The sequence below is a fragment of the Eptatretus burgeri genome, chromosome 8, assembly GCF_056783735.1.
Source record: "Eptatretus burgeri isolate ZD-2024b chromosome 8, Ebu_testis_v1, whole genome shotgun sequence".
Lineage (NCBI taxonomy): Eukaryota > Metazoa > Chordata > Myxini > Myxiniformes > Myxinidae > Eptatretus > Eptatretus burgeri.
The window spans coordinates 7,419,885-7,446,855 of record NC_140968.1 but is presented as its reverse complement, the minus strand read 5'-3'; the positions used below and the strand labels follow the sequence as shown (position 1 = coordinate 7,446,855).

The 26,971-nt window shown below is 42.6% G+C and overlaps 1 protein-coding gene across 2 annotated transcripts in view; it reads right to left on the bottom strand.

The window, feature by feature from the left end:
• LOC147021012 (uncharacterized) overlaps nt 1-26,971 on the bottom strand; it is a 420,342-nt gene that overhangs the window by 42,155 nt on the left and 351,216 nt on the right. The window lies entirely within an intron of this gene.

Sequence of the window (26,971 nt, the reverse complement as noted above, 5' to 3'; positions counted from 1 at the left end):
TTAATTGATTGAAATTTCCTGAGATGAGCTTTCGGCCAACGACATCAGTGCACGTCAGTGTACATTTACATTAATTTCAAGGTCATCAGTGTTTAATTGATAAACATTGGGTACATGGGATTTAAACTTCAATTCACTGCATCATGAGGTTCAGATGAAAACACCAACAGGCCAAGCAAACACTGTGTTGAGCTAAGGGTTTTATTAACAAAGGTGTAAATTGATGAAGTGATGAATCCAGAAAACCTGCAGAACTAGAAACATTTGCAGGGAATGAATTAATGTGATTAAGCACAAATTATAATTCATAATGTAGTGTAACTTTCCGCCTGTTTATACTGTTACAGTGCCGGATGTCAGCCACGAGCTCGACCACCAGATAGAGCAATGGAGCCGGCTCGACTCGACCGCCCGTAATGTATAGATGGCACTTCTCCGGAAAACTCCGGAGAAGACGGGTCCTTTCTTTTGGACCGAACTCGCCAATGGATAGACCACGTGGGGTAGGGTCGATTGCCAATTTCAATTTACCTAAGTACCCACGTGGTCCTACTCCCGGGGAAGTTCACCCTCGACGGAACTCGTACGGAAATGAGCCGCTTTGCGAGCCCGTTCCGTGTGGGATGCCGAGAGGTTTTAAACGCCAAGTTCCGTCGGTCCGATTATCCCGTTACGTTGGCACAACGGCCTTGTTAGTTTACAACACGCGCGACACGCTCAGTCAATGGCAGAAATGGATACGGACGAGCTGAGAATATTTGACAAATGGGGTTTATTTATTAAGCAATGAGGGCCTGGGGAACACAGAAGACAGATTTATGCCGAATATCAGAAAGGCAATGCAAATATATTGTTACTGGCCGGGGGGGTCAGTCGCCAACCGACCGCTCTGAACGGAGCCGCAAGTCGAGTCGGCCCGACCGATCGCCCGGAATATAGATCGCCGCCCGGATAGCTCCGAGCGACGGGTCCTTGTACAAGAACCTAAATACGCCAATCGGCAGATCACGTGGGGTAGGGTCGATTGCCAATCTTCAATGTACCTAAATACCCACGTGATCCAACTACCGGGGTATTCCACCCTCGACGGAACTCGTATGGAACAAACCGCTGAGGCGAGCTTGTCCGTGCACGATTACCAGCAGCGTAATCGCCGAGAACCGTCGGTCCAAATGTCCTCCTATTTGGGCAAACCAACGGCTTTCTAACTCCCAACACACGAAATGTTCAGTCAATGAGGGAATGGACGCAACGAGCAGGTTTACATTCACACAAGGACATTTATTATAATGAAACACGTATGCAATTAAATAAGGCAAAACACATATGCAATTTTCCAAGCAACAAAAGCACGACAAAAGAACTACAACCGTCTACTTATTATGTACAGTCATTTACACTTAACAGCAGTTCTTACTTATTAGACGGGCCCACGGACGCACACGCACACACACACACACACACACACACACACACACACACACACACACACACGAAATGGTGGCTGAGGCCTTCAATCACGAGCTCCAGCTCGGAGGACAGGTGTGCTGAAACTCACAGCTTGACTCGAACCTTTCCACCTTGTGTGGTCTTCAACTTGTCCGGACCCGGGCTCCAGCAAGAGCGAGCTGGATCCAATCGCCACGATCCTTCCTGAGCTCCCGAGAATCCTCCCGCGCTTCTCAACACGTGCCGGTGAGACGAGGCGCCGATCTTTCCTGTCGATCGTCGCTTCCCCGAGGATCTAACTCCAAGAAGAGGCTGATGCGTCGCACCAAGCCGGGAAACAAAATGGAGAACAAAAAGCTCCACGAACCAAGAAGAAGAGGAAGGAGAGGAAGAAGCCTCCACTCGCAGCTCGAGCCGAACAACTGGCTCAAGTTCCTTCCAAAACAAAGCAGCAGCCGAAGATCACTGAGCCAGCTGAAGCAAAAAGTTTCTGAAGGCCTCAAGCCAAGCAAGCCAAGCAGGACCCGTTGACCTGCTGAACGACTGCTCTCCCCAGAGCAAAAAGCTTACTCTTCCCAAGGGATTCAGCACACGAACTCTGCACATGGGACTCAGAACGGGACTCTTCACGAACTCTGCCACGGGACTCCCACGAACCAAGCCCTACCTCGGGACTCCCACACAAACAAAGAAAAAGTCTCCTCTTTATCCTTTGCACCCCCTCCCCCGCACCCGGCGTGACTCATGCCCTCGTGATCCACCCCCCGCTCAACCACGGGTGGGAGGGAGTTGTTGACGTCACCGCAGGGTTCTTCTTCCTCTTCGCAGAAGAGGGGGGAGGGACGTCTCCATTGTTTCGTTCCCTAACTATTAAATCGATCCGCAATGCATCGAATCGATCTCTGAACATTTAAACAATGAAAGGTGAGCTATCTGGGGAACATGCACTTATCGACATAGCTGACAAAGGGAACCTGTATGTTGTATGCAATTGAATTCCAAATTCGTAACAATATATACAGCAAGCACTTCTGCAGTTTCACTTCTTATTGGACGGGGCCCACACACAGACACACCCACATGCAGACAGACACACACAGGATCAGGAGATCGAAGGGGGCGGAGCCAGTGGGGGTCAGAGCTGAGGGATCAAAGATCAGACCTCGCCTCACGGGCCCTATAAAAAAGCGCGCAGAGCGCCAAGCTCGCAGTCGGTCTGGGTTTGGAGTTGTGTGAAGATTAAGGTTCGAGTCCATTGGAGGGCAGTGGAGGTCTGGGTTCGCCGAGGAGCCAAGGAGCATGGGAAAGCCTGCCGTGCTGTGCAGAACTGCGCGTTTGTGTGCGGGACTTGGAGAGGCCGGAGAGGAGTCGCCAGCCAGCGGCATAACGGCCGGTGGTGATCAGGTCTTGGAACAGTCTGAGCAACGCTGAGGGACGGACGGGCTCTTACAGAAGGCATCAACCCTAAAAGAGCAAAGATCTGTTCATTCCTCAGAGGCGTTGTCGGTTGGGCCCGAACCACCAGGCCGTCCGACGAGGCCTGGGCCGAACTGCGGTCACACCAGCTGCCGTGAGGACGGGACATCGCGGGTCGCCCCAGCGAGGCACCACGAAGGTAAAGGTAACCAGCCCAGCCTCTCAGAGCTTCTGTGGTCGTCACAGCTCCGTGAATATAAAGACCCAAGAGGTCCAGTCTACCCCTCGTCTTTCCTGGGTTTTTTCCTTGTTTCTTTGCATGAACGTTGTGGCGCCATGACCTTAGGTAGAACTGATGGTAAGTGCAAGTGACTGTACAAAATAAATATACGGTTGTAGTCTTTGTCTTGCTCACGTCTTGTCCCTACTCCCATTCATTGCATGCTTGTATATCTCTGCATTGCTGATTTGACCGTATATGTGTGCAAATAAATGTCCTTGTGTGAATGTTAACCCGTTCGTCGTGTCCTTTTCCTTCAAATTGAACTGCCGTATTGCATTCAAAATAATAGCTGGCTTTATTATAGCTGAGAATAGAATCGGATCCAACAGGGCTTTCGCGATAATACCCTGTTCGGTTACCCCAAAACGGAGTGAGCTGCTGAAGCGGTTCGTTTGCAAGCGGGCCCCGTTGAGGTACAACCTCTCGGTAGCCTTCCCGAACGAATAATTAGGTAAATCGACAATTCGGCGATCAGACACTGTAGCGTGCGGGTAGAGTACTGACAAGGCTGTGGTGTGCTTAAAAACACACCTGCAGCTGGATTCCGGCATTTGATCCAGAAGGCTACGATGGGATTGCTCGTCTGGTGGGCGTATGGCCGCAATTCAGCTTATAACGGCTGTCCGCACACCGGCGGGTGGAAATCTACAATATGTTTGAACCTGCTTTTGGAAAATTGATTACGGTTGATTTATGATTACTACAATATTTTGAATGTTGATTTAATCGTTCTTTTGTGTGAAAGTAGTTGAGACATCTCTTACAAGGATACGTTTTACATTTTCTCTTATATATTTGTGATTTGGTGAAGCTTGAGAAATTTTTGATGAAAGCATAATGTGATTTTTCCTTTGAAGTTAAGTGGAGAAGGTCAATGTGTGTTTCATCATTTTTATAGTTGCTTTGAAATTTTTAATATCTGAACTTTGTTTGTATCCGTTAATCCATATACATTAACTGATAGATTATTCATTTTCTCAAATTTAGGAATATCTCTCAATGACATTGGAAACTTTAAATCTTTAACATTTAATGTATTCTCATATCTCTTATAATGTTCGACCCTTTCAGGTTTCCATTGTGGAGGATGGAAGTGACAAGAACAGACCATAGAAAACATTTATTATCTTTGTTTTGAATATTAATGACCGCTTTCTTAAGTTTTATCTCTTTTGGTAAATCAATATAAGAACAAGCTTAAAAAAGGATCTGATTTTAAGATGTGTATATCCAAAAAGATTATTTTTGTGATAGTAAATCCACTACCTTCTTCAGTGTTATCAACATCTTGTTCCTGTCTCTGGAGATCATCGTCAACATCACATCTTACAAAATCTTGAAATGATGAGATAAAGTGTGGGTTTGTCCTCATATCAGGAGCAGTTTTATCATCTTGTCTTACCATTTTCAATTTTACTCCCATAAAAAACTTAAAAGTTTTCATTTCACCAAATGTGTTTTTAATTATAGTTTCAATACTTTGTTTAACCATATCAACAGCTTCCCTGATTGAAGATGGTCTTCTTTTTGAGTCTTGAATAAGTTTGAAAACGAAACAATCTTATTTTTATATGCCCTTTAAATGCCCCATCAGTGTTTTCAATGGATAATTTAGCTTCCCTTTCTTCATTGTTCTTGTGTTTGAGTGATTGAAGGTGGTTATTACAAAAAAAAATTAAGAATATCATTATCACATCGATCACAAATGTTTTGTTTTTTGGTCAAGTGGAGATATTTGTTTGAAAAGATTGAATGTGTGTTTGTTGGTTTGAAGGTGCTTTTTTATAATATTTATATTCGTGATTACAAACATCGCAGTACGATGTATTCACCATATTTATATAATGAAGCTTTGCTTAAACTAAAATTTTCTTGATGAAAATTTCATTTAATTTTAAGGTGAATCTGTGCTTAAAACCATTTTATCCTCCAACTTTTTTCACTTTATAAATACAATGTTTCAAGACACAAAAGACAAGTTTCAATCAATCTCCATTTTTTAAAGATACTGAGAAATATGTCAAGGATGTAAAATTGAACAAAGATAAATATAACAACTATTGGATAAAAACAATTATGGTGAATAATATGAGTTCATTAATAAATATAAATAATTAATACTTCAATTTCCTTCAGTGGAAGGGCTTTTAGTATATCTGCAAGAACATCAATTAAAGTATCTCCAACAAAAGTTTCTCCCCTCCTTGTGGTAATATATTCAAAACTAGAAAAAGCAATGAAACAAGAAAAAGTAACAAAAAATAAAAACCTTATGGATGAAGCTTAAGAAAGAAAAGAAAGGACCATGTGAAATTTGCAAGGAGAAATTTGTATTTTTTTCAACAACCATAAAGATGTAAATCCTGATGAAATAAAGGATGTTAACACATCACTTGAAATGACATTTCATTCAATAGTAGTTAAGGATCATTTTAAAATTACCTTTAATATTAAAAAATGTAGTAGTTGAATGTGTAAATGAAAAAAAAGTGTATAGATATAGATGGTAATGTTTTTTCTTCTTATTAAATGCGAGTCATTATTCAACTGAAGATTTTGAAGATTATGAGAGTGATTATGAAACCGAGAGTTTGCATTCAAATGATAGTTATGATAGCGAGAGGTTGTGTTCAAACGATAGTTATGAAAGTAGTTTTGTCGATGATTCTGAAAGTATCGAAGATGATACCGAAGATGAATTTCAGTTTAAGTGAAGTTTTACTTTATAAATATGAATGGTTTACTCGATTTTGAGCCTCTTGAATTCACTGATTCTCCATATGACAAATTCGAGAATTGTCCTACGTGTGAAAGACGGGGATTAAACACAGGGTCAAAAGCCTATAAACAATGCATATTGTGATTATCGTCGAATTAATGATAATAAATAATATAAAAAGGAAAATAATTATTTTAGATTTACACCAAAAATGAATTACTTTCGAAGATTGATGAGAGAAATGAATGTAAAGTTTGAGGGTGATCACATACCTTTCCTTACAAGGGAAGAAACTGAACGTATTCTAGAAATGTTCAAAGGATTGTTGCAATATATTATTCACGATTGTCATTTTCAGGGAAATATCAACACAAGATATTGTATAAATAAAATAATGGATTATCTTGAAATGAAACCCGAACTTTGGATAAAATAGAGTTTCTAAAATGCCAATAATAAATGAAATAACCTATTTTCCAAATATATAAATGAATGATTTTTTACCCAATTTGGAAAATAAGATAAAATATAACAATCATAAAACTATTCCAAATTCATTAAGATGTCTCATAGTTGGTTCAAGCGGATGTGGAAAAACCTGCTTACTTTTGAAGATGCTCCTGACTCCCAACTTTTTAGATTATGATAATTTAATAATTTTCACAAAGTCAAGTTTTCAACCTGAGTATCAACTACTCTCACAAGGTTTTAATGCTGGTCTTCAAAAAGAAGATATATTCGGTTGATTTAAACTTCAAAACAATGTTGTTGTTCATCTTTCGGCTGCTCCCGTTAGGGGTCGCCACAGCGGATCATCCGTTATGATCCGCATACTGATTTGGCACAGGTTTTACGCCGGATGCCCTTCCTGACACAACCCTGGTCACCTCTTACGACACAGGGATCAGGATTTGGGTTTCGCCATAATTCCAGGCTGCTCTACACCCTGCCCAGTGCAGAGCCCCCGTCCTCAAGCGATCCTCCAACCCAAGCCTCCGAGTAGCCAGATTACAGGCGCACGCCACTACGCCCGGATTTAAACTTCAAAACAATCTAAATGGTTATAATATTGAAGATATAATACAACTATTTTGTGATACACAGAGATATAAAAAGAAATCAAAACTGATAACTTGTATTCTTAGTTGTATTCTTGTATTCTTGCCTTCCCTAACTTGTATTCTTCCCCCCAAGATTTAGATAAATCAAAAAAGAACCTCGTTATCTTTGATGATTGTGTTAATGAGAGAAACCAAACGGTAATGGACAGCTACTACACAAGAGGGAGACATTCTTCTTGTAATTGTATTTATCTTAGTCAATCATACTTTCAACTTCCTCGTCGTTCCATCAGAAACAATGCTAATATTTTTTATTTTATTCAAGTTAAATTCAATAGATATAAACAATTTTTGGAGAGATAATTGTTCGACATGGTATAGTAAAAAGGAATTTGGGGGTTACATGAAGCACACGACTGAAAAATATAAATATATTGTTGTGAAACAAGATGAGATATTAAGGGATATATTTTTTGTTTTATAAACAATTACATATATAAATGACAAATATTTTTATAAATCTTGTGGGTAAATCTGCTTCTCGAAAAAAAACTTTCAAAATCAAGGTTCTTGTATAGTACAAATGAGAATATTGTAAATTTACTTGAAAAACACCCCATGATATGCATTGTATCAACAACAACAGGAGCAATAAGACCTGGAGAAGTAAAAGGTGAAGATTATCACTATATTTCAGTCGAGGAACATATGCGATTGATGAAAGAAGGTCAAATATTTGAGGAGGTTTCTTTTGGTACAACAAAATATTCACATTGTAAGAGTGAGTTAAAGAAACTAAAATCTGGTGGTCTTGGGATATTAGAAACTAATCGAGAAGGAATGAGACAAATTATTAAAAAGCTGAGTGGGGTTAAGATTTTATCATTCGGTTTTGATGTTGATGAAGAAACTCAACACAGACGTATGAAAAGCAGAGATGCAAGTATTGGTGAAAAAGAAATTACAACTCGTATTAACGTTAATAAAGAACTTGATTAAATATTTAAAGAAAAGGATTTATTTGAACACATCTACTTGGATGATGAAGAAAAGGAAAATTTCCCTGTTGATCTTTACAATTCATTCAATGATATATTCCCATAAATGAATGGATGCGAAAGAAAGAGCAAGAAGATTTAAGGAACATCAAGAGTTGGTTTCAAAAGTTGTAAAACAACAGGAAGACATAAAGAAGAAACGCAGACAGAAACTAATGGGTGAAAAAGCATTTGAAAGAAAACAAGAAAAAAATTTTCAACCACTTTTAAAAACTTCCCAAGAAAAAATTATAGATGTTTCCACAGTTCCCACAATAGAATTTCCTCCTAAAAAAACTTCAAATGTTAAAAGATTTCAGTCAAATGACGGAGGAAGAATTAGAGCATATAGGAGAATTAGAAAAAGATGAAGGATTATTTCAACAACTGGAAGAGATTAATCAACTCCCTGATTATATTGTGAATGCTCTTCAAAACAATGAATGAAACAAAAAAAAAAACAATGAAACAAAAACCAAAGCAGGACTCATTCCAACAGAAAAGCCAGCAATATTTGATCTTGTTCAAGAAAAGGTATTGATATTTAATGATGAATTAAGGTTCTCGAGTTCTGGTCAACCTCCTGTAAAACGAACTCCGAGATTAATGTTTCTTCTCACAAAAGATGGAAGACAAGCTTCAACTGTGAGGGATGAATCAAAGTATTTTGATAAACCATTGGATTACAAAAATAATGATGATAGAGTATATATTGATTTGCTGGACTCTGTTAATTATCGGGTTAGTCTTTCTGGAAAATAAATAGAAGAATGAGAAGGAGAAACACATTATTCAGGCTTTAAGTATCCTTGGTTCAGGTGTTAGTTTTCTTCCAAATGACCCATCACAATTAGTAAATAGACTGTTATTGTTGTTAGGTAGTAAGAAGGCTGGAAATAACAATTGTTTTAATGAAGCATCAGCCATTTTAGACCAGTTGATGAACATGAAAATAATTAATAAATCTCAATATAAAGACATTTTATCTCATATTAAATAAGATGAGAAGCACAATCCTGAGTTTTAATTTCACAACAAGCGACCACACATCTTCATTGCCATACCCACTACAACTTGACACAACAAAAGAATATGAGGTGTCTTTATTGCCAATGGAAACTTATAATACCTTATTTAATAAAACCGAGAAAAATGACAAGTTTAGTTGTAATCCGGGAAATGGATACAAAATGATAACAGTCTCACCCGGAGCATATGAGATTTCTCAAATATCTTCCGAAAGAACAGGGTGAGGAACCAAAAAATAGTGTTATAGATATTCAAAAACATACTTCAAAATCAACGATTAAACTTAAAAAATAACTACAAGGTTGATTTCACAATTAATAATTAATTTAGAGAGTTATTGGGTTTCTCCTCAAAAAAGATTGAAACTCATAGGATGTTTTACAGGGATAATGTCATTCAAATATCCTCAGGAATAAATTCGGTATTAATTCACTGTGATTTGATTGATGGAATAAGAACAAATACAATATTTTCATTCAGCACATCCTCAACCCCAATTGGTTATAAATTCAATATGGAACCCAAAAATCTGGTTTATCTCCCTGTGTCAGGAAAAACCATATACAGAGTAAATTTTACGATAATCGACAAAGATAATCGTATGATTTCTTTTCATGGAGAAGTTATATCCATCAGAATTCACCTACGTGAAGTTTTCCAAGAAAGAAATACGATGGTTATTGTGAGGAAACACGAGTTGGGAAAATATAAAATAATTACAGGGGATGGGATGTTCTTTTCCCATACTACAAGGGTGAAGGTATGTATCTTGGTAGAGAATACTATGAACCGAAGAGACAAAGGGGTGTCGGACATCAATTTAGAGATGCGATAATTGATACTCCAATGGGTATCGGTTCAAATATTCTTCAACATAAAGACCGAATTGGTTCAACTGCTTCTGCTGTGGGAAATGTAGCAGGTGCTATAAAAGCATAAAAGATGCCTAAAAGGAAACTCATAAATTACAAGCAATAAAAGAAATTAAGAAAGGCAAAACTCATTTGTCCCCCCAAGAACGACAGAAATTAATTCAAATACTTGAGTCAGGGTTTCAAAAGTTTTAACATCTTTTTTTCCTCAATAAATACAAGTATGGAAGCAATTGATAGTATCTATGATTTGGATGATACCATTGTCATCTCAAACTCCACCAAAAAAGAAGATTACTTCAAGGTAAATGCAATAACTGGAACAGACTGGAATGGAAATGGTACAAAAAGTTTTGAAACAAATAATCAACAAACTGGAATCTATCCTAAAGTTTCTTGTTGTGTAAATTTAAATTCACTAAGGCTGGGAATAACACAAACGCTACACTCGAAAATGATTTCTTCTGGAAAATGTTTGAGAGTGTTCGTTTCTACATTGGAACAAAAGAAGATGAAGCAGTTGATTATGTCTGTGCTGTATCTGAAATGATGAAATTTACACAAAATTAATTCAGTGATAGAATGGGAAAGGGAGCTGTCGAAGGTTTTATTCCTGATATGTCAATGGTAACAAACACAGACCCTGGATATTCTCAAAGGAAAGGAACGTATAATGATGATACAAAAGCAGTTAATAGTTTTACTGTGGCAGTTCCTCTTTAAGGTATATTTGGACTTTGTGATCATGATAAAGTTCTGTATGGTCTTAAAATTAGATTTCAACGACAAATGAATGAAATGAAAATAGATTACTTTTTGGTATTGCTAGTGCGTTTGGTGATCAGAATAAATTTGTAATTGATGAAATGAGTTGGTATATTAGTGAAGATACTCCTAATCTTAAAACAGAAGAGATGTTGAACAGAAGACTTAATTCAAAGAAACCACTCAATGTATCATACCTTAAAATAAGATGTCAATATGTTAAACTAAACCAAACCACTTACACGTGGAATTTTGGTGTTCTGGAAGGAAAGCCACGATATCTGTGGATCATTTTTTAAAAACCAGATGGTGATACTGCTACTGATAAGAATAATGCATTGAGTGAAAATGTGAAAGTGAAACAACTTCATGTTTCTCCAGATGGAACATTTTATCCATGAGAAACATTGGAAATTAATTGGGGAAAAAATGATTATGCAGAAGCATACAAGTCTTACCAAAAGGTGTGTGAAAATAATGGAAATAAAGAACCTATTTTGGATATGACAGCATTTAAAAGTTTGAATACAATCTATGCATTTGACCTGAGTGCTCAAAAGGAAACTATAAAGTCGAATCGAGTGGATACTTCCCTATATATTGAAAGAGGAGAGAGTGAAGAAGTTGCAACATCTTGTTTGCTTTTGGAAGAAACAGAATGACAGATTAATACAGATAATGGTTATGATTAGTGTCACATAATTTTTTGTAAAATAAATGAGTGGCAAAGTACCAACTGGGGTATATGTTAATCAAATCAATCTTCATAAACTATCATCTTGTGTTCAAAATCAAAAGCCTTGTACGATTAACGTGAATACAATTCAGAGAAAAGAGCAGTAAGAATTGATGTTTTGATCAGAAGAGAACAGGTTAAAAATCTTGAACGAGACTGGCTCACTTAAAATTAAAATGACAAAACCAATGTTGAAAAAATATTCAGTAAGAGAGACGAGTGGAGGATTTCTCCCATTTCTAATTCCTTTATTTGCTGGTTTAAGTGTGGTTGGAGCATTTACGGGTGGTATTTCAACAGCGGTGAAAACTGCCAACGAAAGGAAGGCTCAACTCTGGGCTCAAGAATAATTGAAAAGACATAAAAAAGAGTTGGAGAAACAAATTAGTGGAATTGGTGTAATTGTAGATTTTGCAGAAAAACTTGAAAGTCTGCCTGATAAAGCGAGATTGTTCGTTGGAGATATGCTTTCTTCTATCACACAAGCAGGTGTAAAAATAACTAAAAGGGGCAATGGATTATATCTTTCTAATAAATAAATGAGCATTGATGAGTGGTTTAAAGAATTTGTAAAGAATACAACATCAAATTTACAAATTTTCAAATATTGTAAGAAATTATAAATTCATAATGTGGTTATTTGTATGAGTGATGAATTAACAAATGTGCCTAAACATACAAAGAATATTATTATGAACTTAGAAGATAATAATGGGAACGTTTCTCATTGGGTTTGTATTTTTAATAGTCAAGATAAATATTATTTTGATAGTTTCGGTCATCCACCACCTGTTGAAGTCATAAAATTCTTTCAGAATGGTGTTTATCAAACATTTCAAGTCCAAAAATTAAGCTCTAAAAAAAAAGAAAAGTGTTGTGGTCAATTATGTCAATACGTGTTATTTCAATTCAACAAAAATAAAAAAAAATTATGACATTATTTTAATCTAATATAAATGACATGTTGGTAAAGATGATTCTATCTTTGGTGTATCCCAACAACTGGATATAGATTTATCAAATTATTACACAAAGACACAGGCTGAATGACAAATATAGTATAACAAAAAATATTAATATGAAAAATGCTTTGAATTAATAAACTATCCAAGCCCGACTGACACGAATGACTTGTTGAGATTAAGTGATTTATCACAATATATATATATATATATATATATATATATATATATATATATATATATATATATATATATATATATATATATATATCCTTAAATAAAACAGCCATCTATTCAAAAGATACAGAAGTGTTGATTTTATCTCCAGGTCATACAGAATTCACAGTTCGTATTAAAATAAATTTTTATAAAGAAGGGCGTATCGTTTGTGTGAGAATAGAACAATGGGTTATGATTTGAATGATTTAGGGTATAATTGGTCATTTAAAATTGACCGAGAAGACCTGGAACAATTAAATCAGTCTCGTAAGAAAGAATGTTATCCACTTGGTATGGAGAATGATTTTTGTGGAAAAACGATTCGTAAACAACAAATAAAAGAATTTAGGAAGGGTAAATATAATAATGGTTTTCCCCTTGTTTATATCATGAAAACAGAAAAAAAAACAGGATTATATATAATAAGTAAGGAAATACAAAATGATTTAACTATGGGAAGATGGGGAGGTGTTTCATGTCATAATATTATTCTGTCATATATTTCTAATACATAAATGACAGCAAGAAGGCTTCAAGAAAATTATCATTTCTGTGTCCAATCACACCTTCAAGAAAAGGGTATTCGGTGTTTTAATAAATATGTTCTACAACATAAGAATGAGGTATTTTCAATAAAAGATTGGATTTATACTCATGTTGATAAACCAACAACTTTGGATTTAATTAAAATGTTAAATAATGAAAAAATTATAAAGTTAAGAAAACATAAGGTTCTTTTAGAAATTCAAAAGAAATTTTATTGTTTCATGGTGTAAAAAAAATTATTTTGGATACAGGAATAACAAGAAATCCCGATGAATATATGTATGATATTCTATGGGGTGTAAGTGATTCAAGGAAAGTAAGGGATGAGGAAGGAGTTGAAGAGAGAGAAGGAGGAGAGGGAGAAGAGAGAGAAGGAGGAGAGGGAGAAGAGAGAAAAGAGAGAGGAGGAGAGTGAGAAGAGAGAAAAGGAGACGGAGGAGAGGGAGGAAAGAGAGAGAATAAATAAATATGAAAATATGGAAACCAGGGAGATTAAAAAAAGATTGGGGGTATTACAGAAAATCAATGAATCTCAACGCACTGAGGAGGAAAACAAAGAATTGACAAGTCTATGAGCAATATTTTCGACAAGACTATTGTCATCGTTTTCAAGGGAAAGATATACATGTTAATTAAAGTTTTTCATTTTTTTCTTAAATAAATGGAGGAGAGAGTGAAGACATTTCTGAGGATTCTTTATGTTTTAAAAATCAAGATTCAAATGTGCATGTTGGAAACTAAAAAGGTTTTTGCACTCTGTAGGAATTTTTGTCATAAATAAATTAGTTATTGTCTCAAATGTAAAAAGAAAACTAACACTAAAAGTATCTCATATTTTAAAAGTAAAAATAACAGGGTTATACAAAAAGGCATATGTTCATTGTGTGGTTCAAAAAAGAGTCAATTTATCTCCAAACACAAACGTGGAGTAGATATCCAAAAGTTTTTATCAGGAAGTAAATTTACAACTACTGGAATACCAGGGGAATTACATCTACTGGGGTATTCTTTCTGTGTTCCAGGCACAAACTTGGATAAAAGATTAGATGAGGCAGACAATCCTAAACCATGGAGTAAACCCATCAATAGGGTTAATGAAGTGTGCATGAGGCACGATATTGATTATGGGAATACCACAACTTTGGAAGAAAATCATGAAGCCGATAGAGAAATGTTATATAATTTGTCTTTGATTCAAAATCCAACCTTGAGAGAAAAAGTTGATCGTTTCATCGTGAAGAAGATGATCAGTACTAAATTGAAACTTGGGCTTGGAAATTCAAAAACTTATAGGCTCTGATGATGTCATTAAGACTGAAGAACAATTAGCTGATGAATTGCATAAACCAATATTCACAAAGTTTCAGAGAAGGAAGGTTTATTCCAAGGAAGTTGATTATATCTGGTCCGCTGATTTGATTGAACTCAATAATGATAAGGGGTTCAAGTATGCATTAACAGTTATTGATTTGAGGAGTAGATACGCGTGGGTTGTCCCTTTAAAAAACAAAACAGGTAATACTCTTATGTTAGCCTTTCAACAGATATTTAATAAAAGTAAGAGAAAACCTTAAAAATTGTGGACTGATGAGGGTAGAGAGTTTTATAACAAGACATTTTTGAATTTTCTAAAAAATAACAGTATTACATTATGCAGTACCTTTAATGAAGGAAAAGCCATTGTTATTGAGCACTTTAATCGCACCTTAAAAGAGAGACTATATAAAAAATTCACACAACTCGGTTCACAACAATGGCCATCTTTTATTCAGGATATTGTAGATAAGTATAATGACACGATTCACACATCAACAAATATGAAACCATCAGAAACATTTACAAAATTAGAAAACGAAAAAGAGATTAATGTCAGAAAACCTAAGTTCAAAGTTCATGATATCGCAAGAATACATATGGAAATCTCATTTTCAAAAAGGTTATACAAAGTGATGGACAAATGAACTTTTTAAAATTGTTGATGTAATAAATACAGTTCCTTAGACTTATAAGGTACATTATATGATTTAGAAGAGGAGAGATTTTAGGTTCATTTTATTCACAGGTATTACAAAAGACAAAATTAAGCAGATAATACTCATGGGAGCAAGAGGTTGGCGCTTCACTCCCCTCTACTATACACCTTTATGGACACTCGAGGACCAAGTCCGAGGTGTATAACAGGTGGCATCTGCCGAGGGTTAAATTTAAATATACATTTCATGTGTGTCAAAGGGGACGTTCTTAGATCTGTTAACCCCAAACACAGAATCCTTAACTGAATAGTCAAGGCTTAACATTTGTTTGTTGGTGTGTGTGTGTGTGTGTGTGTGTGTGTGTGTGTGTGTGTGTGTGTGTGTGTGTGTGTGTGTGTGTGTGTGTGTGTGTGTGTGTGTGTGTGTGTGTGTGTGTGTGTGTGTGTGTGTGTGTGATAATATAACAGGGGGCATAATCAACCCCAACCCTATCCCACCCTTACCCACCCTAACCCTCACATTCAAAATCACAACCCCAACACAAACCCACCCTTACCCTCACATTTAAAATCTCAACCCCAACCCAAACTCACCCTAACCCTCACATTCAAAATAACAACCCCAACGCAAAACCACCCTCACCCTCACATTCAAAATCTCAACCCCAACCCTCACCCACCCTAACCCTCACATTCAAAATCTCAACACTTACCCACCCTAACCCTCACATTCAAAATCTCAACCCCAACCCAACCCTCGCCCAACACAATATCTTTTTTTAAATATGTATTTCAACAATATATTTTTTATGTTTTTTTCTCTTCTTCCAATTCTGTCTTTTAAGGCTTTCAGGTTTGATGAAGAAGAAAGGAAGAGTAAGAACCTTCCTGCATCTTCTTCCCAGAACTAACAATATTTTTTTATGTTTTTTTTTTTCTCTTCTTCCAATTCTGTCTTTTAAGGCTTTCTGGTTTGATGAAGTAGAAAGGGGGAGTAAGAATTTTCCAGCACTTTCTTCCCAGAACTTTCTTGATATTGCTCTCATCAAGCACCATCCAACAAAGAACCACATCGATAGGTTGAGATCCCCAATAGTCTTCTTGGTAGAAACCACATTTCAAGTCTCCAAAATAAACCCAACTTTCCAAGTCTCCAAGGTATAACCACATTCTTGTTGAGTTTCCAAGATATGTATCACATTGTGAGTTATCAAGCCAGAACCCACATTTCAAGTCTCCAAAATAAAACCAACTTACAAAGTCTCCAAGGCAGAACTCATTTACTGATTTTTTCAAAATTTGTGAGTCTCTGAGGTAAAACATATACTGGTTCATTAAGGTATAACTTGTTCAGTGGGTATTGTCTTGATAACTCACAATGAGTACCATTGATGTAAAACTCTTTTTCAGGATTTTGTGGGTCTCCAAGGTATAACTCTTTGGTTGGGTCATCAACGTCGAGCTCATTCTGTGGGTCTTGGTCGCTCACAAGGTCTTCAACCAAACCAACAATTTCGCCCCAAGTTGTGGCAAAAGCAGTATTTTCATTTTGTATTTCAGATACAATTTCTTGTGAGAGAAAATCATAATGTATTAATTAAGTGATTTAATTATTAAATGATTATATGCTTAATGAAACTGTAAATTGGAAAATAAAATCTTACCTCAATAGATAAGAGGTTTGAATCCGGTTCATCAACTTGAAGGTTTAGTTCCATACAAGTAGTAGAACTCCAAGGAACTCCAAAGTCATCCCACTCAAGCTCAGCACAACAGTACATTCTCAGTAAAAGAAAAAATATGTTGAAATTCAGTCTGGGTTTCAAGCCTTTTATTGAAGGCCTGGTGGGTGTGGTTTCCTTTGGAAATTCTCTGAACAAGCCCCAGGCCTTCATCCAGAAATTTTCTAAAACATAACATTCTAGAATTTACTTGTGAATCCTTTGGAAAAGAGATTAACTGGAAAGATGGAAGAGTAGGTGGTCCTTCCAAAAGAGGGTGGGGCTTAGCAAAAGTGGGCGGGGCTTATGCAAAAAATAATCTGAGGCTCAGGAGGTGGTCAAACAAGAGCATTAAGAGAAGTTTATCATTTTATCTCTGCTCAACAAAGATATTGTTGCGAATTCGCGCCCGCCGGCATGCGATCGGCCGCTCGACTCGAATGGTGGCCGCCGCTCGAGGAACGGACAATTCAGTCGTGACCCTCTCAGAACAATGCCGGGAGCCAGTCATGGGTGGGGGTTTAACCTCACCACGATCGTGCCAATTACCCAGCCGTGCAGGATAGGGTTGCTCGCCAAATTCGATCTACCTAAGTACCTGCGCGAGTGGTCGACCGAGCGATCGTACCACGCCACAGGCCGACTCCAGACACGAACCGCTTAAGCGGTCCGTTCCGTGCTACAGTGATAACCGAGCGGTGTTATCGTCGGCCTTGACGGTTCCGATTAATTACCGGGCGTTTTAAACCCACTACGAACCCCTTACGTGATGCAAGATGGAAATTCAAACGAACGAAAGGACGCAGCGAAACGCGGAACAAGTTCACACAAGCACGTTTAATTGCACACGCAGACCAGCACGGAAGGCACGTATTTACAGTCACAATAGTCATGTAAAATAAAGCAAAAGCAAGTCAAGAAATGGCACGTATACACAATCGCAGGCAAAAGAGATATCCCGACTAAACCCGACAGACGGCAACACTTAACCAGTTTTACTTCAAGGACAGGCGCCACCCACAGTCATTTACACGAACCCAAAGGAAAAGAGAAAGTTGTGACTTCCCTGCACGCATCGTCCAGCGTCACGTCCTTGACCTCGAATCCGAGCCTCCCCCGATGTGGTCTGCGACTCACACCTTGCGCCGGCACGTGTAGCCGCTCCGCGCCATGAACGGGGCTTCCGGCACCTGGCAGAAGGCTCACCCTCTCCCACTCCCACTCCCACTCCCATTCCCACTCCCAAGACAGCGAGAGGGCCATGGACAAGGATGCGCGGACTCGACTCCCTCCAGCTGGACTCGTAGGAAAACTCCCTGAAGAACTCGTAGACGAATGAACCATCAACAGCAACAACCACACGCAGACGAGCGAAGAGGAAGAGGAGGAGGAAGAGAGAGAACGCGCCCCGTCCGTGCCCGTCTTTTATAGCGCAGGGCTCCGCCCTTCGCTCCGTTTTCGGCTCCACCCTCCTTCGAGGAGGTTCTCGAAAAGGGGCGTTCCCTCACCCCGACCGCCTCACGCTGTTCATCCACCAATCGGCAGCGAGCTGCCCTTCCCCCTTTCCTCACACCAAGTGCGGGGAACTCAAACGGGAGAAACAGGCGAGAAAAGCCCACGAGCATCGTTGGTGGTTTTTGTTTGTTTGAAATAAAAGATAGAGAAAGAAAAACGACTCACTGAAGGATCGCAGCCCGAATGGATCACATAAATTGCCTCTATACAACGGGTTTGGGCAAACTACACATGAACCTACAGAGATATCTCACCTGAGGGCCCTTTATGGTGTAATCCGAATTTCCACAGCCGTAACACTACCCCCTCCCCTTTTTACAGACTCGTCCCGAGTCGTCAAATTCTAGTGTGCCATCATGTGTAGTTCTCCCCTAGTACGTTTTACCTTCGGATCCATGAGTGCGACATTCAGTGTATTCGTGTCCCCAAAATAAATAACCTGAGGGCTGAGTATCTAACTAAACAAACCCACTCATTCGGACGACTTAAATGAAATTGCCAGCGCGAGACAGACGTGCCGGGGGCGCACTCATATTTACAGTACAACTTAACCTTATAAATTTTACACTAAACCATGGCCCAGGATTAATGGACTCTGCAGGCAGCAAAACAAAAGTCAACCGGTGCACGGGCCGCCACTGCAGGCCCGTGTTGTAGCTGCCAACAGGACAGTTTTTGCAACTTCCACGACGATCCTGGCGCACATGGCAATGAACAAGTGGAAGGGGGGGGCAAATGCAAAACAGAACGGGGGCAAAAGATGACGAGGGCAGTAGGCATGGCATGGCAAAGGCAGCAGGCAAACACAGCCTGCAGAATAAGGCCGTTGCAGGCAAACACAGCCGGCAGACGAACTGGCCAGCACAGGCCTTGTAGTAAAACACAGCAAGCCGATGAAGCTGGCCAGCCTTTCGCCTTGAGATGGAGGTTGGTGGAGGGAGTGCGATGGTGCTGGCCACTCAGAAGGCGGGCTCGGACCTATCGCCTTTGCCTGTCACTGTACCTATGCACTTCCTTAATTTGTCAAAACCCAATTAAGCCCCAACTTATTTTTTTGTTTAATTTTTATTTTTACTTCCCTCTATAATTCGTCTCCTAACCCCCTTTACAGTCTCTGTTCGGCTAAGCTATCCTGTCTTGGCCTACTCCCAACCCCTACGTTCCCTCCCTGGAGGGGAATAAGGGAGAGCTCGCGTCCTGTGTCGAGGCCCAACTCAAGCCTCAGTACGGCCTCCTCAGAATTCAGCGATCTAACCCAAAGTGGGTCCAGCGGCCCACAACGAGAGCGAAGGGATGGATGGTGCGGAGGGGTACACTTCCTATCTACCCTATCCATGAACCTTTAAACTACCCCGGGGCTTTCAACAAGCGCCTCTTGCTTCATCTATCGGTTCTATCAACCCAGATTCCCATCGCCTGTGTTGGTGTCCTCGCAAATTTCGGGCTTCGCCCCCCCCCAATTTTCCTTCCGTGCCCTCATACGGTCTCATGGCTGGGACACGTGGCTCCCTTGGCAGGCACTACCCTCTGCCAGTTCTCCAGATATGGCACCCCCAGGCACTACACTGCCTTCGAGCCTACCAGCACCCTAAACACCGGGGAGTGCCCTCCATGGCGACTCCCCTGAAACGCTCACGTGGCAGGCTGGCTTCCCGGGCCCCTTTCCGAGGGTCACCTGTGCCCACAACACTGCCCACGCGGCTAATGGCGCCCCGGGCCCCTGCATCATGCGGGCGCACCCGTGCCCACTACACTATCCCGGCTCCCCATGGGCCCGTGGCCTACTAGCCTGGTGCCCGGGGTACCCACTCAGCGATACTCACCTTTCGCAGCCACGCTCCCAGCCTGTCAACAGGGTTCCTGCACCCCTCCAAAACAGGTTTCGAGCCTACACTCACACCAACAGCAAAACGACTTCCATTTTGTCAATTTGTCTAACCCAGCCAACTCACTCTACACTGACCCCGGGGTCCCTTGGGCGGGAGTCACTCCTCCCCCCAATCACTCATCGCATCATGCATTCCACATTCGCTCCATTCACACTGACCTGCTGGCCTCAATCACTCAACACGTTTCCTTTCACACCTCACACATTGCTGAATCCTGCCATGCTGCTCACGACATCCCCTAACTAACTCGTGCTCCCACGTCGTCCCTTACACTACAGCACATTCCTTTTAACACTACGTAGCTAAGCTACGTCACCACTACACATCCAAAGTCTGTCTCTGTCCTCTAATCCAAAAATCATATCCCTCCGAAATCTCAAGTAAAACCCTCTACCTAATCCATTCCACGTGCTCCATGAGGACTTACCCCTGCCCCATGAAGCCGGTCTAACTAAGCTAACCCTTCCCCCTAGCCAGTTCCATCCTGTGCCCAGGCAGGGGGGTCTTCCACCCCATGCCCGGGAATCCTGTTCACCCGAAAGCGAGGCTTGCTATTTTTTTTTAAATGCGCAGCACCAGCACTGCAAATCGCAACCTGCGCACCAGCGCAGCAATTCAGAGCCGCGCACCTTTGGCGTGACGTCATGGCAGCTGTTCGCGTCCCTCGTCGCTCTTGGACGGTACCATCCGGCAGGGATTCACCCTCCTGTCGGATTCCAACCATACACGCAGCCATGACGCCACTCTGCGCATTAAAAAACACAAGCCTCGCGTCTCGAGGGGTTCCCCACGCGAACAGATGTGCTCTGCCCGTTGGAGCTTAACATAAGCTTGCGTGGAGAACCCATCTGGTCCAAATCCGTCTACCTGCCTGAACTTTGTCCGTCGCGGGATCGACAACATCCACCGCAGGCGTTTCCGGACCGTGTTTCACTCCCGCAAGCGAGCACGTGGGGGCCTCGTGCGTTGCACAGCACGGACCTCGCGCTCGCTGCTGGGCAAACCCGGCACGGTCCCCAAAACAGCTCCGGCCGCTACTCGGCCTCTGTCCCTCATATGTCACCGTCGTCGTCCCCATTCCCTCCACGCACTCAAACTCCCGCGTGTCACGAGACTAACACACCTCACCATTACACTCACTCTTGGAGATGCGGCTGTGTGCTCCTGCATGCCCACCGTCATCTCCCTCACATACCGCGACGTCACACACGCTGTCCCTCTCCTTACACTCGGCCGCTCACTCACTCGTGCCGTTTCCCTCACACATACCATACAACTCACACACGCGGGGGCACTCACCCGCGGTGTCTCACTCACACACCGTGCCTCACTCCCACACGGCTGTTCGCACACGCGTGCCGTTTCCTGCACACACGTGGCTCCACTCACACGTGGTGGCGCACTCACACCTTGCAGAACACACACCGGGACAACCACACTGGGGATTCGTGTCCCCACAAGGGTTCCCCGGGCCTCCATACCCCCCAAGCTCCTCGTGCACCCGTCCGCAGCACTCATCTCCTCAACCTCGCAAAGCACGACTGAACCCACCTGGTCGTGACCCGCTTCAAGGGGGCATACTCCCTCCCCTCGTTCCTGGAGGAGGCCATCCAGCTGCTTGCACCGGGTCACAAAACAGTCTGCCAGCTCACCCCCATTATCCTCCACTACCTCCGTGTGTGTGTGCTCGTCCTTAACCCCGTCCAATTCACCCTCTATCTCCTGTGTCTCTGCCAACTCATCACCTCTTCACCCATTACCTCCGTTGTCTCCACTATTTTTATTTCCTTTGTCGTCACCTCGTGTCTCGTCTCACACGTTTCGGTCTCCCCATTTAGTTTTTCCCTCTGTGTCACCGTCACTTTTTCCGTCGCCTTCACGCTTCTCGCCCAACACGTCTCCCTTATTATATCCTCCTCACCCGCCTCCATTGCGGGCCTAACAGCCGTTGCACTCCCCTCCAGCTCGTTCGCTCCCACACGTGGCGCTGCCATTTTGAGCTCCACTGCCCGCGTTTCGCTCCCCGCAATTGCCATTATGCCTGCCTGCAGGCTTCGGCCCATGTTCTGCATCTCACCCCACATTTTTTTCATTTCTTCTCTCATACCGTTCTTCACCTGTTGTATATTAGCATCCATGTGATTACTCATCTTGCACGCATTTGTTTTTATTTCATTCGTGCTTGTTTCCATTTGTTTGTTCACTCCATCTATTTTGCTTCCCATTTGTTGCATCTCCCCCCTCATTGCTTGTGTGATCATTTCCATCATTTGTGTGATGACTAATGGCGAAAGCAGGACCGATCCGCCACCAGCGGTCTCGGTTTCGCTGGGAGCCGGGGAGGGGATTTGACGGAGGTGGGGAGGGGGAGTCATACCCCGCGGCCTCTGCCACACCCATTTCGGGCTCTGGGTTTGGTTGGGGGAGTTCTTGTTCCTGCACACCAATGTCCTGCTCGGGGTCTCCATCCTGGGCCATGGATCCTACATTACTACGCATATACATTTCTAATACCCCCGGCACCCGCTCGCCTTGATACGCCATCTTATTTCACGTAAGAGATTAATATGGCCTGCTCGTAATTTGGAGGGAATCGTGGGTCGCTCCTCTCACCCCTGAACCGATTTCCGTGAATATAGCTTGGAGACGAGAGAGTTTGTTTCCTGTTCGCTGACACCAGTGTTGCGAATTCGCGCCCGCCGGCGTGCGATCGGCCGCTCGACTCGAATGGCGGCCACCTCGCCCACCGGAATGGACAATTCAGTCGTGACCCTCTTGGAACAACGCCGGTAGCTAGTCACGGGTGGGGGTTTAACCTCACCACGATCGTGCCAATTGCCCACCAGTGCAAGATAGGGTTGCTCGCCAAATTCGATCGACCTAAGTACCTGCGCGAGTGGTCGACCGGGCGATCGTACCACGCCACAGGCCGACTCTGGACATGAACCGCTTAAGCGGTCCGTTCCGTGCTACAGTGATAACCGAGCGGTGTTATCGTCGGCCTTGACGGTTCCGATTAATTACCGGGCGTTTTAAACCCACTACGAACCCCTTACGTGATGCAAGATGGAAATTCAAACGAAGGAAAGGACGCAGCGAAACGGGGAACAAGTTCACACAAGCACGTTTAATTGCACACGCAGACCAGCACGGAAGGCACGTATTTACAGTCACAATAGTCATGTACAATAGAGCAAAAGCAAGTCAAGAAATGGCACGTATACACAATCACAGGCAAAAGAGATGTCCCAACTAAACCCGACACACGGCAACACTTAACCAGTTTTACTTCAAGGACAGGCGCCACCCACAGTCATTTACACGAACCCAAAGGAAAAGAGAAAGTTACGACTTCCCTGCACGCGTCGTCCAGCGTCGCGTCCTTGACCTCGAATCCGAGCCTCCCCCGATGTGGTCTGCAACTCGCACCTCGCGCCGGCATGTGTAGCCGCTCTGCGCCACGAATGGGGCTTCTGGCACCTGGCAGAAGGTTCGCCCTCTCCCGCTGTAGATGGCGACAGGGCCGAGGATGAGGATGCACCGACTCGACTCCCTCCAGCTGGACTCATAGGAAAACTCTCTGAAGAACTCGTAGACGAACGAACCACCAACAGCAACAACCACACACAGATGAGCGAAGAGGAAGAGGAAGAGAGTGGAGGAAGAGAGAGAATGCGCCCCGCCCGTGTCCGTCTTTTATAGCGCGGGGCTCCTCCCTTCGCTCCGCCCCGTTTTCGGCTCCACCCTCCTTCGAGGAGGTTCTCGAAAAGGGGCGTTCCTCACCCCGACCGCCTCACGCTGTTCATCCACCAATCGGCGGCGAGCTGCCCTTGCCCCTTCCCTCAAACCAAGCGCGGGGAACTCAAACGGGAGAAACAGGCGGGAAAAGCCCACGAGCATCGTTGGTGGTTTTTGTTTGTTTGAAATAAAAGATAGAGAAAGAAAAACGACTAACTGAAGGATCGCAGCCCGAATGGATCAAATAAATTCCCTCAATACAACGGGTTTGGGCTAATTACACATGTACCTACAGAGATATCTCACCTGAGGGCCCTTTTTGGTGTAATGCGAATTTCCACAGCCGTAACACTATTTCGGCCAAGAACTAAGTTCCAAAATAATATTTGTGAACATGCTCGATGGTGATGAATGCAATAGGAAAATTAATTTATTACCTGAAGTAGAACATGATCAAATATTCATTGGCTCACTCTTTGAGTGGAGTAAGTAATGGGGCAGAGATCGATCTCTTCTTTTGACCCCCTGGACCGAGAGTCAGAGGGGGGAGAGAAAATCATTCTTCTCTTTTGACCTGATGGGCCTTGAGTCAGAAAGCGTCCCCTATTAATTTGTATGAGGTTTTTTGGGCCCTGAGACAGTCTCAATTTAACATGAGCTTGTATGGCAGAAAATCATTCTCCTCTTTTTGTTAGGATGGGTCTCGAGTCAGAGAGTTCTCCCTATATATTTGTATGGGGGGGGGGGGAAGAATCAGTCTCCTGTTTAGGGGTTTTCGGGGTTCAATTCAGAGTTTTCCAATTCATTTGCATGGATGTCTCAGAAATCCCATAAATCTACTACTCTCGTGCTACGATTCAAAATCAGCGGAGCGGCTCTCCAAGCCCCTCGAATGTTCGACTGCCTGGATTTCCCACAATCCAACTTCCTGGAAAGGGTCACGAAATCCAGCTTTCCTGGCACGAATTGCCAAAACCTGGTTTGAATTCAGATCTTACAGCGCGAAGCTACCAATATACGACTAAAGTCAATTTCTTCAGGCTCGCATCACCTAGTTTGGTCAGAGGCAAGGCACATGACTTTAGTGAATGCAGGACCCAGTGAAAGTGTCAGAGAAGGGAATTTGTAGCGGTCCCTTTTCCTGCCCCTTCAACTGGCCACCTGCGTCTGCATCACCTCAGCCGATGTCACCTTAACCTCCGGTCTCCCACCCACCTCCACCCCCCCACCACCACCGGAAAGTTGCGAGCCCTGCTCACTGTGCCAACTTCTTTGGTGGAATCACTGGAACCTCGAGTGGAATCAAACGTCACTCCAATAACACCAGTTTCAGTGAGAGTTGAATCAATTATTTACCTGTACACTGCAAGAAACAAATACACAGATAAACACCAAGATGAGATGCTGTGAACTTCCTTCACTCCGTTCTGTTTTCTAAGCCGGTCATCTTTCGAGCAAAATTATTTGCATAAAAAGAGTGAAGGAGGGAGGGGGGCATGCGTTACACAAAGAACAGCACTTGTTATAAAAGCTTACTGACAATCTCAATGGCCTGTTAAGATGTTTCTGAAGCTGAGAACATTCTAGCCTCAAGGTAAAAGGTGGGGTGTTCTGATAATGCAAAGCTGTATGCAGTATGTTGTGACCACAGTATTCTAGAGGAAGAGGGATGGGTAACTGACAAAGAAACATTGTGAGACATGGGGCCCATGGTACAACGCTTGACAAGATAGAAATATATTGTTGCAGGCCGGGTATCGGCCGCGAACCCGACCACGAGGTGGAGCAGTGGAGTCAGCTCCGCCGAACACTCGGAATTTAGATCGCCACCCCGGATAACTCCGGAGCCGACGGGTCCCTTCCAGGACCGTGAAAGGTCGAGAAATCCACCACATGGTACAGGGTTATTTGCCAATCTTCAAAATACCTAGAAACCACGGGTCGATCTAACGAGGATTCACACCCTCGACGGAACTCGTACGAGTCGAGGCGTTTGCGTGCCTGAAATGTGTGCAACCCGATCGGATGGTTGACGAATCCTGTCGGTCCAAATGCACAATTTCAGCAGCAACAGCCTTTCCAATCACCCACCACACACCACGCTAAACCAATGAAAGAAACACAGAAACGAGCTGAAACATTAAACAGGGGAAATTTATTTACAAAAGGGAAAGGGGAAACACAGAGCAGAATTAAACAGACTGTAAAATAAATGCAGTCAATGTACAAGCAAAAAGCACTTAAACAATACCTACTTACAGACGGGCCCACCAACAGACACACACACAGATACCCAGAAGGACGTGGACCTGTCCACCTCGTGTGGTTTGGCCTAGCCGATTCGAACCAGGCACCAGCGAGAGGCGAGCAGAATCCAGACACCAGCGAGCCGTGATCAGCCTCCAGAGCTCTGCTCAGCGCTCGTCCCGACAACCAAACCTCTCCTCTGTATCCTGAACTGTCGAGAAGGCAGGAGGTTTCTCTTTTCGTCCAATCACGCCACGGTTCTTGTCGAGGAAGGATCTCCCTGCATCCGATCACGCCGAGGTTCTCATGGAGGAAGGATCTCTTTGCATCTGATTGTGCCGCGGCTCCTGTGGTGGAAGGATCTCTGGTCGTCCAATCGCGCCGTCGCTCTTGTAGAGGAAGGATCTCTTCTGTGGTCCGATCGGGAGGGTCTCTCGCAGAGGATCTCTTTTCTTTCGATCGCGTCGCAACCTTATTCACCTCGTCCAGGGATGAAGGGCACCCCTCCTCCCTACCCGCTTTCCCTCACTGCACGGTTTTGGCGAGCAAATTGCGCTCGTCGCCCTGTCATTGGCCAAAATGGGCGCCAAAGCCGTTGATTGAACCGGAGGGACGTGACGGCGGTCGCTGCGGCCTGCCCCCCAAACAGGCAGAGGAATATTATCCTGCGTGGGGTGTGCTCATTGGACGACCGCAGGGGAACTGACTTGCATCTTCCTGATTGGGCGAGAGCGACGTCAGATCCTTGCGAACTCCGCCCACGTACGTGCTGACGCGCACGCAGGCCACGGCGTC